The following is a 15,604-nucleotide window of genomic DNA, read 5'->3' as shown; positions in this document are numbered from 1 at the left end:
AGGCCAAATCATGAGCTATAGCCCATGGTTTCGAGGGTTGGCCCAGGATCCGGGCGTGCTGTAAGCCAAAAATTGACCGAGGCATGCCAGGGAAATTTGGGATCATCCTAGTATAGTCCGTTTAATTTTTCGCTGATATTTGGGTGGACAAATGGGCAAAACAACGTTAATGGGGCATTTTCAAGCTAAATCAGTGTGATATAGCCCACCGTTTTGGGGGTGGGCCCGGGGTCTAGGCGTGCTGTGGCCCAAAAATCGATCGGAGCATTCCAGGGAGGTTAGAGATCATCCTAGTATTATTTATTTAATTTTTCGTAGCTATTTGGTTGGTCAACCAGGCAAAACCGCGCGAAAGGGGCATTTTTGAGCCAAATCGGTGTGCTATTAGCCACGATTTTGGGGATGGGCTCGGAGTCTGGGCGTGCTGTAGGCTAAAAATTGATCGAGGCGTATTAGGGAGGTTGGGGATCATCCCAGTATGGTCTGTTTAATTTTTGTTTTGATATTTAGGTGGACAAACGAGCAAAACGACGCTAACGGGGCATTTTTAGGTCAAATCAGTGTGCTATAGCCCACGATTTTGGGGGTGGCCCCGGGGTCGGAGCATGATGTGGGCTGAAAATCGACCGTGGTATGCTAGGTAGGTTGGGTATCGGCCCAGTGTAGTCCGTTTAATTTTTTGTGGCCATTTGGGTGGACAAACGGTTGAAACAGCTCGTACGGGGCAATTTTGGGCCAAATCGGTGTGCTATAGCCCACGATTTTGGGTGTGGGCCTGGGTCCTAGTGTACTGTGGGTCAAAATTTGATGGAGGCATGCTAGGGCGAATGGGGATCGTTCAAATATAGTTCGTTTACATTTTAGTGCAATTTGGATGGATAAACGGGCGATATTGCGCGAACGGGGCATTTTCTGGCCAAATTGGTGTCCTAAATCCCACGGTTTCTTGGGTGGTCTAGGGTCCACGAAGGAATGTTGTGGGCTAAAAATTGATCGGGGCATGCCAGGGAGGTTGGAGATCATCCCTGTATGGTCCATTTAATTTTTTGTGCCCATTTGGGTAGAAAAATGGACGAAACGGCGCAAAGGAGGCATTTTTGGTCCAAATCGATGTGCTATAGCCCATGGTTTTTGGGATGGGCCCAGGGTCCGAGCGTGATATGGGCTGAAAACCAATCGGGGCATGCAAGGGAGGTTGAGGATTATCTCAGTATGGTCCGTTTAATATTTCGTAGTCATTTGGGTGGACAAATGGGCGAAACGGCTCAAACAGGGCATTTTCGGGGTAAATCGGTATGCTATAGCCCACGGTTTCCGAGGTGGGTCTAGGTCCGAGTATGCTGTGGGCCAAAAATTGATCGGGGCATGCTAGGGAAGTTGAGGATCATCCCAGTATGGTCCGTTTAATATTTCATTGCCATTTGGGTATACAAACGGGTGAAACGGTACAAATAGGGCATTTTTGGGCCAAATCAATGTGCTATAACCCACAGTTTTGGGGGTAGGCCTGGGGTTCGAGCGTTCTATGGGACGAAAATCGATTGGGGCATGCCAGGGAGGTTGGGGATGCTCCAAGTGTTGTTCTTTTAAATTTGTGTGGCCATTTGGGCAGACGAATGGGCAAAACAACGCAAACGTGGCATTTTTATGCAAAATTGGTGTGCTATAGCCTACGGTTTTATGGTTGGGCCCAGGGTCCAAGCGTGCTATGGGCCAAAAATTGACCAGGTCATACCAGGAGGTTGGGGATTATCCCAGTGTAGTTTGTTTAATTTTTCGTAGCTATTTGGGCAAACAAACGGGCGAAACAGCATAAACAGGGCATTTTTAGGCCAAATCTGTCTGCTATAGCCCACGATTTTATAGTAGGCCCGGGGTCCGAGCGTGCTGTGCGTCGAAAATCACCCAGGACTTGCCAAGGAGCTTGGGGAACATCCCAGTGTGGTTTTCCTAATCTATTGTGGCTATTTGGGTGGACAAACGGGTGAAATAGTGCGTATGGGGAATTTTCAGATCAAATTGGTGTGCTATAGCCGATAATTTCGAGGATGGGATGGGGGTCTGGACAAGCTATGGGCCAAAAATCGATTGGGGCATGCCAGGGAGGTTGGGGATACTCCAGTGTGGTTAGTTTATTTTTTGTTGCCATTTGGGTGGACAAATGGGCGAAACGGCGCGAACGGGGTATTTTCGGGACAAATTGATGTGTTATAGCCTACGGTTTTAGGGGTGGGCCAGGGGTACGAGTATGCTGTGGTCCGAAAATTGACCGGGGAATGTTAGGGAGGTTGGGGATCATTCTAGTGTGGTCCATTTTATTTTTTTTGGCTATTTGGGTGGGCAAACGATCGAAATTGCACGAACGGAGCATTAAACAGAAACTTGATCCATTCTGTTTCACGCCTGGTTTACATGAATTTACACTCTCCTTATCCCTGTACAACAAAAATATGTCTAATATATATGTTTATGAACACAATATGGAGTTAAAGCTCAAAATTTCTCCACGATATATACCTATTTACACTTTGATATAATATATGGCTAACTTTCTTTGTACAGGAAGCACGAGAAGCGACAACCTTTCTTGCTATTGGTTGTTCTTCAGTGCTACATCATTCAATAATAAACGAGGTTGAGAAAAATAGGATGAATCAGTGCTACCAAAATATCCCACATTTTCAACATAGTAAAGCAGCATACCTTTTATGTTGATTAAGTACATTAGCTTTTGAACCCGAAGAAACCTGTATAAAGCAAGTTATTTGTTACCATAAAATTCGATGATCAATTTAAGAATAATTGAAGAACAATATTACTGAAAAAAAAAGTTAAGTAATAGTTCAAAGGCATTGAAGATTCTCTTATTCAAATTTCAGCTTTGAAAGGATGTTAGGAAGTTGAAGTTTAATGAGAATCAAAGTTCCCAACCATGCCATTCCAGATAACCAAATTAACTTTGAACAAACCTATTATCAGTGTATACCTTATCACCTAGACGAACGAGATTTAAATAACATAGGGCCTTAAGGAAGTATGCTGCATAACACGCATACCTAATGTCAATGAAATGAGCCCTAAAGGACGTCATAATAGGAGGACCAAGGTACAAGATGATCTATTCTGCCCTTTAGTGTCAATGTTTCCTTCGATCAAGGATTGCAAGATAGAACTCCACTATTCTCCCTTTTTTATTGGTTTTAATTTTTTGAAAGGTAAAATCGTTTGTCCAACAAAGGGGATTTGAGTCATAAAATGACAGAAGAGTGCTTGCTTCTACCATAAACCAGTAAAACAGCTTATAAAAAATTTTACAAACAAGCTTTACTTTCATGTGAAAACAGTAGGCTAAGTGCACGGATTTTATGTTACTTAGTTTCAACATAGGAAAACAGAAAATAACTGAAGAAATAGGAAGACACTTGTGAAAGGTGAAATTTGGCGATCTGAATGCTCATTATTTGAGACCTGTTATAATACCTTGGTTTTTTCTGAGCGGTGGTCAGGTTCACTAGCATGATACTTTTCATTCTCCAGTAAAGTGGTTGCTCTATCATTTTCACTAGCATGTTAATGAAGTTGGACATTTTGCACGCTTTGATAAAAATTATGATAGCTCAACCCATTTATCGAAGAATGGAAAGTATCAAGCCGAGAATACAGGCTATGATGGAGATTTTGAGCGAGTGACTGAGGTTGGTGATTTTGTATGCTTTGAGGAGAGTTTTGATGGATCAAACAACAAAGCATCGAAGTCACAGAATGTGGGGGAGAAAGATCAAGCAACGAAGACATTGACGTCACAGAATGTGGCGGAGAAGATAGTATAAGTTGCCATTCTGGACCCCAGATTGAACAAGATACCAATAGTTTCGATGTTTTTTAGAGTGTTCCTGTACATCTGGAAGCTGAAGTAAAATTTAATCTCAATGCTGGAAATTCATCTTTTAATGATCCAGAGGTTTGTACCAGGTTTAGGCTTAGTGTTATCTTCAAATTTCAATGCAAATGAGTAAACTTGTTATTTCAATTCTGTTGAACTATTACATAACTTTCTTTTTAGTTAGATTGTTCTTCAGTTATTCTTAAATTGATCATCGAATTTTACAGTAACAGATAACTTGCTTTATACAGGTTTCTTCAGGTTCAAAAGCTAATGTACTTAATCAACATAAAAGGTATGTTGCTTTACCATGTTGAAAATGTGGGATATTTTGGTAGCACTGATTCATCCTATTTTTCTCAACCTCGTTTATTATTGAATGATGTAGCACTGAAGAACAGCCAATAGCAAGAAAGGTTGTCGCTTCTCGTGTTTCCTGTACAGAGAAAGTTAGCCATAGATTATATCAAAGTGTAAACAGGTATATATCGTGGAGAAATTTTGAGCTTTAACTACATATTGTGTTCATAAACATATATATTAGACATATTATTGTTGTACAGGGATAAGGAGAGTGTAAATTCATTTCAACCAAGCGTTAAATAGAATGAATCTAGTTTTTATTTCAAAATTGAAGAGCGGGCGAGGAAAAGGAAAGAGGCAAGAACCAATTTCTTGTGTCTTATAAAATGTCATATAAAACCTAAAAGAAGTTTTTGATATTGATTTTAGTTCTTTATGAAGATTGAGGAGAAAGTGCATGCCAAAGAGGAACAAATACGTCAGCTCCAAGAAAGAACCCAGGTAATAAACCCCGGGTCTGATTGTTGTGACTAACGAAAACAGGTCCGAATTAATACGGAGAATCATAGGCTGCTAATTGTTGAGTGTTAGCTCTTTAAATTCATGTGATATAGCGTGTGGTCTTAATTGTGTCATGTGGAAATTTGGAGTGGCTACTCTGTCATGATTTTCAACAAAGCATGCAGAATGGCCAATATCATTAACATGCTCAAAGTCACCCTCATAATCTGTATTCTCAGATCCATCATTACTAGCTTGAGAATCAGCCCCATCCTGAAAGTCGGATGAACTCTGGCTTAGAAGTGCCCTTCTTCTAAAAAAACTCCTCAAAATATGCCTTTTTCTGAATTACAGAACCTGGCTTGAAGTATTTCTTAACCTCTTCAAGATACCTGTTATGTGTGAAAGAAGACCTCCTCTCCCAACATAAAGCTTCATTCTCAAATCTACCGAATGAGATAGATCCAGATTGCCACGAATCTGCCTGTCAATTTTGGTAAGTAAATAAAGATCAGGTAGAAAGTAAAAGAGCCACATAGATTTAGTTCTTATGGAAAATCTTCATTCCCTCCTAATGGTCTAATTAGTAATGTCTCAAGTAGTGTATCCTAACATGCTTAAACAGACATTCTAATGAGATAACGGAACTCTCAAAATCTTTTCCACCAAAAGTTCAGCGTAATAAAGCCTCAATCAATGAGCAAGTATGTTTCCTAGAAAGTACCCAAGGCAGGATTTGAAGTAACACACGAAGAAGTTGAAAGGGGTTCAACATCCCAATTAACTAAAGCATAAGAACAACAAATTTTTCTAATAAATCCAGCAGCAACATAAAAGAGAACAATACAAATGAGAACAAAAAATTAACCATAGAAATGCATTTGAAAATGACAGTAACAAAGAGTAAGATCCAATAGAAGCTTCACCTGAAAACTAAGCCTAAATGGTTCTTCAATACCACCTGCCATTTCAAAACTGATCCTTCTTTAAAGCACCTTCCTGCATTTCCTAAAAACAAAATCTTACAACTCTGGCAAAAACAAAACAACAAAAAACCAAACACCCCATCACTTAAAAATACAATCTTTTCATTAAACATCATCAAAATGGACCAAAATGAAATCCTGCAGATATCAAAATCTTAAAAATCCGGAAACAAAGGCACCACAAAAAAAATTAAAAAAGAAAAATCAAACGCCCCATCACTTGAGAATAGTCTTTCACTATTCCTTACATAAACATCATTAAAATGGATCAAAGAAACGGAATTATAGAAAGAGAAAAGAGCAAGAAAATCTCAAAATTCTGAAAAATGCATCACAAAACAAAAAATCAAGACCCCATCACTTAAATATTGAATCTTTTAGTATTCCATACATAAACATAATCAAAATGAACTAAAAATAAAATTTTACAGATAACAAAATCCCAAAATTCTGAAATATGCATCAAAAAATAATTAACACCCCATCACTTAAAAATTGAATCTTTTCACTATTTCATACATAAACATCATCAAAATAGACCAAAATTGAAATTTAACAGATAAAAAAAGATAAGAAAATTACAGTTTTTAAAGGAAGAAACTAATAGAATCTTGAAAAGGGGTTGTAAAAGAAGAAAAATTGAGACAAGGAAACTTGTTTAGAGTAGAGAAGATTCACTATTGTGCTTAGAAGAAGGGAGTTATTTTTAGTGACAAGGACAATAGAGGGAAAACGAATGCTGAAATTTTGTCATATTTGATTTTGTATTTATAGTTAAAAAAAAAAAGAATTTGTATTTATAGATGGAAATGTTTAGTTTTGGTTTAAATAATTAAGTAGATCTTAAACCAAATAAATCACATCTACATCCTTCTTCTAGTTTGGTAATATTGTAAGAAAGGATCAATTGGTTTGTAAATCAGATCTATCTCCCTTTGATTTCACTCCATCTTGATTTGATTGTAAATTTTAAATTGTAGTCTAATTGGATTTTGTATTTATGGAAATGATTAGTTTTGGTTTAAATAATTAAGTAGATCTTAAACTAAAATAAATTGCATCTGCATACTAAAGTCATACAATAATCTCCTTTCTTTTTATAGTCTAAACTTACCATTTAAAAATCGTTTCATTTGAATTAATAAGATCATAGTAGATTGTACAAAATCAGTTAATAAATGATATATATTTCCATTAAATAAATAAAGTACGATATAATTGTAATAAGACTACACAATCAACTAATTAATTTCACTTAATTAGATTAAATTTTATGATCATAATATATAGACTAAAGTTCCTTAAATTTAATGTTGTAAATTTCAAAATATATTTATGGCTAAAGTAGTAGTCAATGTTCGTTGTTTTTTTTAATCAAATATGTATATCAATTACGGAACTTTGCATATATTCTTTATTAAAATAATTATCAATATTAACTAATTTTTACCGCAATTTAATCTAATTAATTTAATAAAAATATAATTATTATTAATATTATATATTTTTTAACCATAAATTTGTCCTAATTTTATAGCTTAATTATATTTAATTAATCTACAATTACATAAAGGACTCAAATATGGAAACAATTGATATTAATTACCTTTACAATTTCAAAAATTTAATCCCATGAATTTCTCATATTCTTATGGTTTGATTATATCAAATTGATATTAATTACCTTTATAATTTTGGGAAGAATTTTTAAAAGGTAACGATTATTTTTTTCCTAATTGCTGATTTATTTCTCAAAAATTTCTTATAAATTTATAATTTGATTATAGTTAATTGATTATTTAATTATCTTTATAATTTGCTAAAAACTCAAATAAGGTAACAATTATTTTTTTCTCAATTATAGATTTTCTTATATTCAATCTTTTATTGTTTTACTAAAATAGTTCAAATTTAATTGTTTTGAGGCATGACATCTTTTTTTCTATAAATCTTTTTTAATACATAAGAAATGCTAAAGTCATACAATAATCTCCTTTATTTTTATAATCCAAACTTACCATTTAAAAATCATTTCATTTGAATTAATAAGATCATAGTAGATTGCACAAAATTAATCAATTAATTATATGTATTTTTATTAAATAAATGATGTACGAAATTGTTGTAATAAAACTATACAATCAACTAATTAATTTCAATTAATTAGAATCAATTTTATGATCATTAATATATAGACTCAAGTTCTTTAAATTTAATGTTGTAAATTTTAAAATATATTTATGGCTAAAGTAGAAGCGAGTGTTCAATGTTTTTGTAACCAATATATGTATATCAAATACGAAACTTTGCATATATTTTTTATTAAATAATTGTCAATATTTACTGATTTCTAACTCAATTTAATCTAATTAATTTGATAACAATAAAATTATTATTAATATTATGTATTTATTTACCATAAATCTGTCCTAATTTTATAGCTTGATTATATTTAATTAATCTACAATTACATAAAGGGCTCAAATACAAAAACAATTGATATTAATTACCTTTATAATTTCGGCAATTCAATCCCATGAATTTCTCATGTTTTTTATAGAATGGATATCAATTACCTTTTTAATTTTTGGAAGAATTATAAAAAGGTAACGATTATTTTTTTTCCTAATTACAGATTCATTTCTCAAAAAATTCTTATAAATTTATAATTTGATTATAGTCAATTGATTATTTAATTATCTTTATAATTTGCTAAAAGCTCAAATAAGGTAACAATTATTTTTTTCTAAATTACGGATTTTCTTATATTCAATCTTTTATTGTTTTACTAGAATAGTTCAAATTTAATTGTTTTGAGGGATGACAACTTTTTGTCTCTAAATGTTTTTTAATACATAAGAAATGCTAAAGGCATACAATAATCTCCTTTCTTTTTATAATCCAAACTTACCATTTACTAATTATTTCATTTGAATTAATAAGATCATAGTAGCTTGCACAAAATCAATTAATTAATTATATGTATTTTTATATAAAAAAAAATGATGTACGACATAATTGTAATAAAATTACACAATCAGCTAATTAATTTCATTTAATTAGAGTCAATTTTATGGTCATAATATATAGACTCAAGTTCCTTAAATTTAATGTTGTAAATTTTAAAATATATTTATGGCTAAAGTAGTAGTCAGTATTCGTTGTTTTTTTACCAATATATGGATATCAATTACGAAACTTTGCATATATTTTTTATTAAAATAATTGTCAATATTAACTGATTTCTATCTTAATTTGATCTAATTAATTTTATAACAATAAAATTATTATTAATATTATATATTTATTTACCATAAATCTATCCTAATTTTATAGCTTGATTATATTTAATTAATCTACAATTACATAAAGGACTCAAATATGGAAACAATTGATATTAATTACTTTTATAATTTCAAAAATTTAATCCCATGAATTTCACATATTCTTATAGTTTGGTTATATCAAATTTATATTAATTACCTTTATAATTTTGGGAAGAATTTTAAAAAGGTAACAATTATTTCTTTTCCTAATTACTGATTTATTTCTCAAAAATTTCTTATCAATTTACAATTTGATTATTTAATTATCTTTACAATTTGCTAAAAACTAAAATAAGGTGATAATTATTTCCTTTCTTAATTACGGATTTTCTTATATTCAATCTTTCATTGTTTCACTAAAATAGTTCAAATTTAATTGTTTTGAGGGATGACATTTTTTTTGTCTATAAATCTTTTTTAATACATAACAAATGCTAGAGTCATACAATAATCACCTTTATTTTTATAATCCAAACTTATCATATAAAAATCATTTCATTTGAATTAATAAAATCATAGTAGATTACACAAAATCAATCAATTAATTATATGTATTTTTATTAAATAAATGATGTACGAAATTGTTGTAATAAAACTATATAATCAACTAATTAATTTCAATTAATTAGAATCAATTTTATGATCATAATATATAGACTCAAGTTCCTTAAATTTAATGTTCTATGTAAATTTTAAAATATATTTATAGCTAAAGTAGTAGTCAACGTTCGTTGGTTTTTTACCAATATATGCATATCAATTACGAATCATTCCATATATTTTTTTATTAAAGTAATTGTCAATATTAACTAATTTTTTGTTCAATTTAATCTAATTAATTTGATAGTAATAAAATTATTATTAATATTATATATTTATTTACCATAAATCTGTCCTAATTTTATAGCTTGATTATATTTAATTAATCTATAATTGTATAAAGGGATCAAATACGAAAATAATTGATATTAATTACCTTTATAATTTCGGAAATTCAATCCCATGAATTTCTCATGTTTTCATAGATTGATTACATTAAATTGATATCAATTCCTTTTTAATTTTGGAAAGAATTTTAAAAAGGTAACAATTATTTATTTTCCTAATTACTAATTTATTTTTCAAATATTTCTTATAAATTTATAATTTAATTATAGTCAATTGATTATTATTATCTTTATAATTTTCTAAAAACTTACATAAGGTAACAATTATTTTTTTCCTAATTACGGATTTTCTTATATTCATTCATTTATTTGTTTACAAAAATAGGTCAGACTTAATTATTTTGAGGGATGACACCTTTTTTTAATATTTTTTATTCAGAATGATTATAATATTTTCTATATAAATTGATCAGTTACTATTTATTAATTGGTTATTCTCTTAAATAATTTTTTCTTGTAATATTTCTTTTAGTCAATTGTAATGAAATCATTCATATTTATTTTCTTATAATAGTATTATTAAAAACATATGAAATGTAATTTATTAAATATGAAATATGAAATAATATTAAATATTTAAATAATCAACAAAATAGATTTTTGTTATGAAATGATGGTTTTTTGTTGTAAAAATTCAAATAGGTAGTTCTCAATGTGACACTTGTTTTAATTTTAGGCTAGACTATCTTCCTTTATTATATAGATTGATAATTTCAACAAAATTAATTAGAGTACGTCCTTATTTAATTATTTTGTTACATGATGTTGTCTAAATTGCATGATGAATTTGTTGACTATAATGATTTTTATACTTTTTAGTTTAAATAAAATATGTTTAAAAATTGATAATGTAGAGTTGTGGAGATAATTGGCTTATATAAGTTTATCTTTTATATCTTAAAAGTTTTGTTTTCTTTATGACCGCGCGAAGCGCGACTATGTTGACTAGTTAAGTGATTAAAATAAGTTAATAGAATATTACCAATCAACTTCCAACAATGGTGGTCCTATTATTCTAAGGGTGCTTCTTTTTCTTGTGGTGGAGGTGGTTGGGACCTTGGTGGGGGTGGGAGGTGGGGGGATACATTTATATACATGAACGACGAATAAATAAATATGTTATATCGATAGCGTGTTTGAACCTTTAAATGAGACGGTTCACTCAATTCAACGTGATACTGAGTGTAACAAAGTCTTAAATAAGATAGTCACTCATCAATCAACATTTATCGCTTGGAAAAGAAGCACACTCATATATTAGAAGGGATATTTTACATATACAACAACAGTAATATACTTAGTATATTATCACGAGTGGGATCTAGAAAACATAGAGTGTACGCAAATTTTATCCCTGCCTTAGGAGATATAGAGAGTCTATCTGCGATAGACCCTCAATTCAAGAAAATAATTTAAAATAAATAAATATTCTATTCTCTAATAGTTTAAACTTTAATCTGATGAGACAGTACACATATTTCAACATAAATACATCACAAGATCTCGATCGGTCTAGAAAGATATCCCTTCAACATAAGTCAACAAAAATATTTCTGACTTTTACTATTCTTATATATATATGTGTGCGCGCGCAAGTGTATAACTTCTAACATTTTTCTGGCTTTAGTCTTAAAACTGGTTGTCTAGACAATAATGATATATATATCCTTACTCCTCAGTAGCTCATATGAATCTAGTGACTATTGATATGTTTAGTCGGGCGGTGGCCGTTAGGTCACCTATTTTAAGTTATGGACACACAAGGCCAAAACATATGTGCCGAGCGCGCGACTCATCAACCTACTAGCAATAGAGGATAAAGCATAGCACACTGCAATAAAAGCTTGATTCGAGGCATCAACAAAACATTGTCGTCTGTTCCAAAAACAAAATCCCCTTAGCACCCCGGGACTGGAGTGAGGGATGGCCCTACGCGCAGGCGACAACAACATCGGCTCTACGAAGTCAGAATCGAATCTTTCTATTGGCTTTCCCAATTCATTTGTGAATAATAATTCAAGGGCGTGAAAGCGAGTACTTCTAGCTACTTTACCTGTTTCTTATTATGGCAGCTATGTTTTCGTGGCAAAAATAAAGAAAAAACGAGATTGAGCATGCTATTTTCAAATCAATTGATAGATAGCCTAATCTGTTCTGATAGATAGAAAGAGATAGAGAGGGAATCTCTCAAGAATAAGGGGAAATTTCCTATTTCTATCTATTGATGAGACAACTATCTATTCTTGATCCATCAATCTTTAAAACATTTGATCAAGAGAGATTTCAGAACTAAAACATTAGCAGGAATGGTGCAAAATATTGACTATTAATTAAACAGCAACTTTAACATTTTATAAAGTATGTTGATCTTTAATAGCACAGCATTTATGGTATATATCAAGAACTTGGCTTAAAGACATTATCTATCTAAAACTAGAGATAATTATATGCAGCATATCTAACAGAAATGCTAACCTACTCACTAAGTAAATCATCTCAAATACGAGACCAATCATCTTTGCTATGCTGAGAATATAACAAGATTCACGCCAATAGAAACAACTAAACAACATGACGGTGTCTAGGAAGCAACACCAACAGCTAAACGACTCACTCTTGTACTATGGCCTCAAGTCCACACTTCTAACATCCTTTCTCATTGCATTGTTTCCTGTTCTTCACGCTACAACCTTTGTTTTGTCTTCAGCTTTAAAGTCCTTGTTCCTCTTGATACAATGGAGAATTTGTGACCAGCCTTTTCTCTTACGCCCTCTTTGGAGCTACTGTTCGATTTGATTGGGTTTGCTTGGATGTTTTGCTTGTTGGAGCTGAAGACGGCACACTGCTGTCTGATAACTCTGCTGAAGGATGAACGGTTACTTCTAAAACCTGTGGTGAATCAGCCATATTTAGACGTTTATTAGTGGAACATCTGTTATAAACTTCTGCCCTTTGTCACACCCCTTTTTTACGCGTACTCCAAAAATGTGTATATTTTAAAATTCAAAAGGGCTTTATTATTTAAGTGACAAGAAATGAAAATTTGTTTCGAAAAAGGATTATTTACATTTTTTATTCAGAGTCGCCACTTGGCATAATCCTGTGTGCCAATTCACCTTTGAAAAATCCTTTTCGAAACCATTTGACTCTTAAACTGGTTTGCGAACAGAGATTCCGGCTAAGGAATTCTGTTGACCGAGGGGAAGGTGTTAGGCACCCCTCGATCCCGTGGTTCAACCACGGTCGCTTGGTAGAGTGTATCGACTATTTTTGGCATTATGAAATGTATAAACCACACAAAAGAACGAAAATAATCAAACAATAAACAAAATAGTCCAAAAAAATGTAAAGTCCAGTCCAATTATACAGTCTGACAAAAATAATAATAATAAAAAAAATACGAAAATATAAATCCTAGTCTAAACTAAATATAAGCTCCAATGCCTTATCCGACGCCGCGGGCCTTCATCACGATCATTTTCCGCCAACATGATACGTCGGGGCATTCCCCGGTGAATAAATACAAGTGATCTCGGGGCATTCCCCAGCTAAATAAATACATCTGAATTAAACACAATAATCTAGACAGAGACATTCACACGCACATTCCAACATTCAACCAAAATAACAAGTTTAAAAATTTGCCTACCCGGACCTATATTGCCTACCCATCGATGACATATTACATTCAATATCAACAACGTATCAAAAATATCGTAATATTCACTTTTGTCAATTTTCGATTCTCGTTCCCAAATTTATTTCAAAAAATATGATTAAACATGCTTCGATTTAACAATTCACTTTTTAAAGTCCGAAACCAACATCAACCAACACATAACACATATCCGAACATACCAAACATGCAACAAATAAATCATTCACACCCACAACATCACCAAAAAGTCAAAATAAATTAAAGATTCGGTTAGAAGAAATGGACCTCGATGAAATTGATCCTTGTCGATAATAAAGAAATCCGAAGACCAAAATACTCGATCGGAGAACCTCACAACGAACAACTCCAAACTCGATATTGAGTTCAACCAGACAGATCGGAAAACCATGACAAAACCTCACGATGAATAATCCACAAATCCGAATAAACTTCAAAAACAACCCAAGATCCCAGATTCGAAACCCCAAACCAACGATTTCCAACTAACCTTGCACGAACCAAAACAACTCGGATGGATTCAAAACCTTAAGGAATAAGAAATATCAAATGAACCGAGACTAAAATTATGAAAAATTGAGAAGACCCATACGCGAAATTTCATCGGAATCAGTGGAAAACGGATGGGGTGTCGTTGTCGGTCACCGGCGTCACTGTTTCTGGTGACTACCGCCGACGGAGAAGGAGATCGAAGCAGCGGAGCTGGTCGAATTCTCGGCCGGCGAACGGTGTTGTCACCAGCGGACGAGCTGCGGCCGGAGCTGGCCGACGCAGAGCGGCGCTGGCATCCAACGCCGACGCTGTCGTCGTTGCTGGTGAGAGGTCGGGTCGGTGGCGCTGGTCACTGACGGTAGGAGCAGCGATGGCGGTCGGTGCTGGAAGGGAGAACGGAGGAAGCAGGCTAATCTGAGCGGCGCTGGCGCTAAAGCCGGCGCTATCGTCGCCGATGGGGACGGCGGCGCCACTGCTTCTCTTCTTTTTTGTTTTTTCTTTTAGTTTTGGAGAGAGAGATGGCAGAGAGAGGGAGAGATCGTTGTCCGTTAGAGAAGGCGGCGCTGGTGCCGGCACCGGCGAGATCTATTGAGAGAGAGAGTGAGAGTCTAGAGAGAAGGTCTAGAGAGATGGAAGGCTAGAGAGAAGGTGAGCTGATTTTTCTTTTTTGGTTACTGTTCATCCCCCCCTTTTTTTGTGTATGTGGGTATGTATATATTGTATTTTTTTTGGGGTCCTTTCTTCTTAGACAAGAAAAAAAGAGGGGGTTGGGGTAACGTGGGGTAGGGGGTAGTGGTGAGGTGTTTTTTTTTATTGGGTAGGTTGTTAGGATAAGATAGGATTAGTTATTTTATTATTTATTTATTATTTGTTTTGTATTTTGCGGGGTATAATGACATGGGTGAGGGTACACGGTAGGATAAAATAAGAATGGGTAAAAATGACATCGGGGAGGGACGAAATTAGGTGTCTACATCATGCCCCTTTGGATGTAAACACAAAGTGTTTTCAGGCAAAGAAGTAGACAGCGAGACCGAATTTTAACCTATCATTATTCAAAGAAAGAAACAGAAGAAAGAAGGACAACCGGGTTTTGACTTAAGACATCCCACCTACTCACATTATGAGAGGATCGAGTGACAAGTATCTCAACTTTTGGAAGGAGGTAAACTATTCTGAGTTGGAGAGTCGAGTGAGGTTCCGTGGAGGTTCCGGTCCGCGGCTCTGTCATTACATCAAAATGAAAATTACAAGTTAAAACATAAATAAAATTACAAAAATTCTATCTATACAGCTTCTGTTGGCTCTTGACTCGACTTTTATCACCCTATTCTTCAGGCGGGCTCCTGACTTGCAATTTCTTTCAACTTGTTGCTTGGCTTTCAATTGCTTCACTTTGTTGCTTGACGTTTCATTTCTTCACCCTATTCTCCAGGCGGGCTCCTGACTTGCTATTCATCACTTTGTTGCTTGACTTTTCATTTCTTCAC

General features: G+C 33.5%; 2 long non-coding RNA genes across 2 annotated transcripts; both read right to left on the bottom strand.

The window, feature by feature from the left end:
* Positions 1 to 2,521: 2,521 nt before the first annotated feature.
* On the bottom strand, positions 2,522 to 3,512 carry LOC124895356. The gene is made up of 3 exons (XR_007051670.1): positions 3,481 to 3,512; positions 2,704 to 2,747; positions 2,522 to 2,610 (listed from the first exon to the last, which is right to left on the bottom strand). It is a non-coding gene; the product is annotated as an uncharacterized LOC124895356 (long non-coding RNA).
* Positions 3,513 to 5,078: 1,566 nt separating this feature from the next.
* On the bottom strand, positions 5,079 to 6,046 carry LOC124895355. The gene is made up of 2 exons (XR_007051669.1): positions 5,614 to 6,046; positions 5,079 to 5,171 (listed from the first exon to the last, which is right to left on the bottom strand). It is a non-coding gene; the product is annotated as an uncharacterized LOC124895355 (long non-coding RNA).
* Between the last annotated feature and the right edge of the window lie 9,558 nt (positions 6,047 to 15,604).

Source organism: Capsicum annuum, unplaced genomic scaffold (assembly GCF_002878395.1).
Source record: "Capsicum annuum cultivar UCD-10X-F1 unplaced genomic scaffold, UCD10Xv1.1 ctg81547, whole genome shotgun sequence".
Taxonomy (NCBI): domain Eukaryota; kingdom Viridiplantae; phylum Streptophyta; class Magnoliopsida; order Solanales; family Solanaceae; genus Capsicum; species Capsicum annuum.
This window is presented reverse-complemented; position numbering and strand designations above follow the sequence as displayed.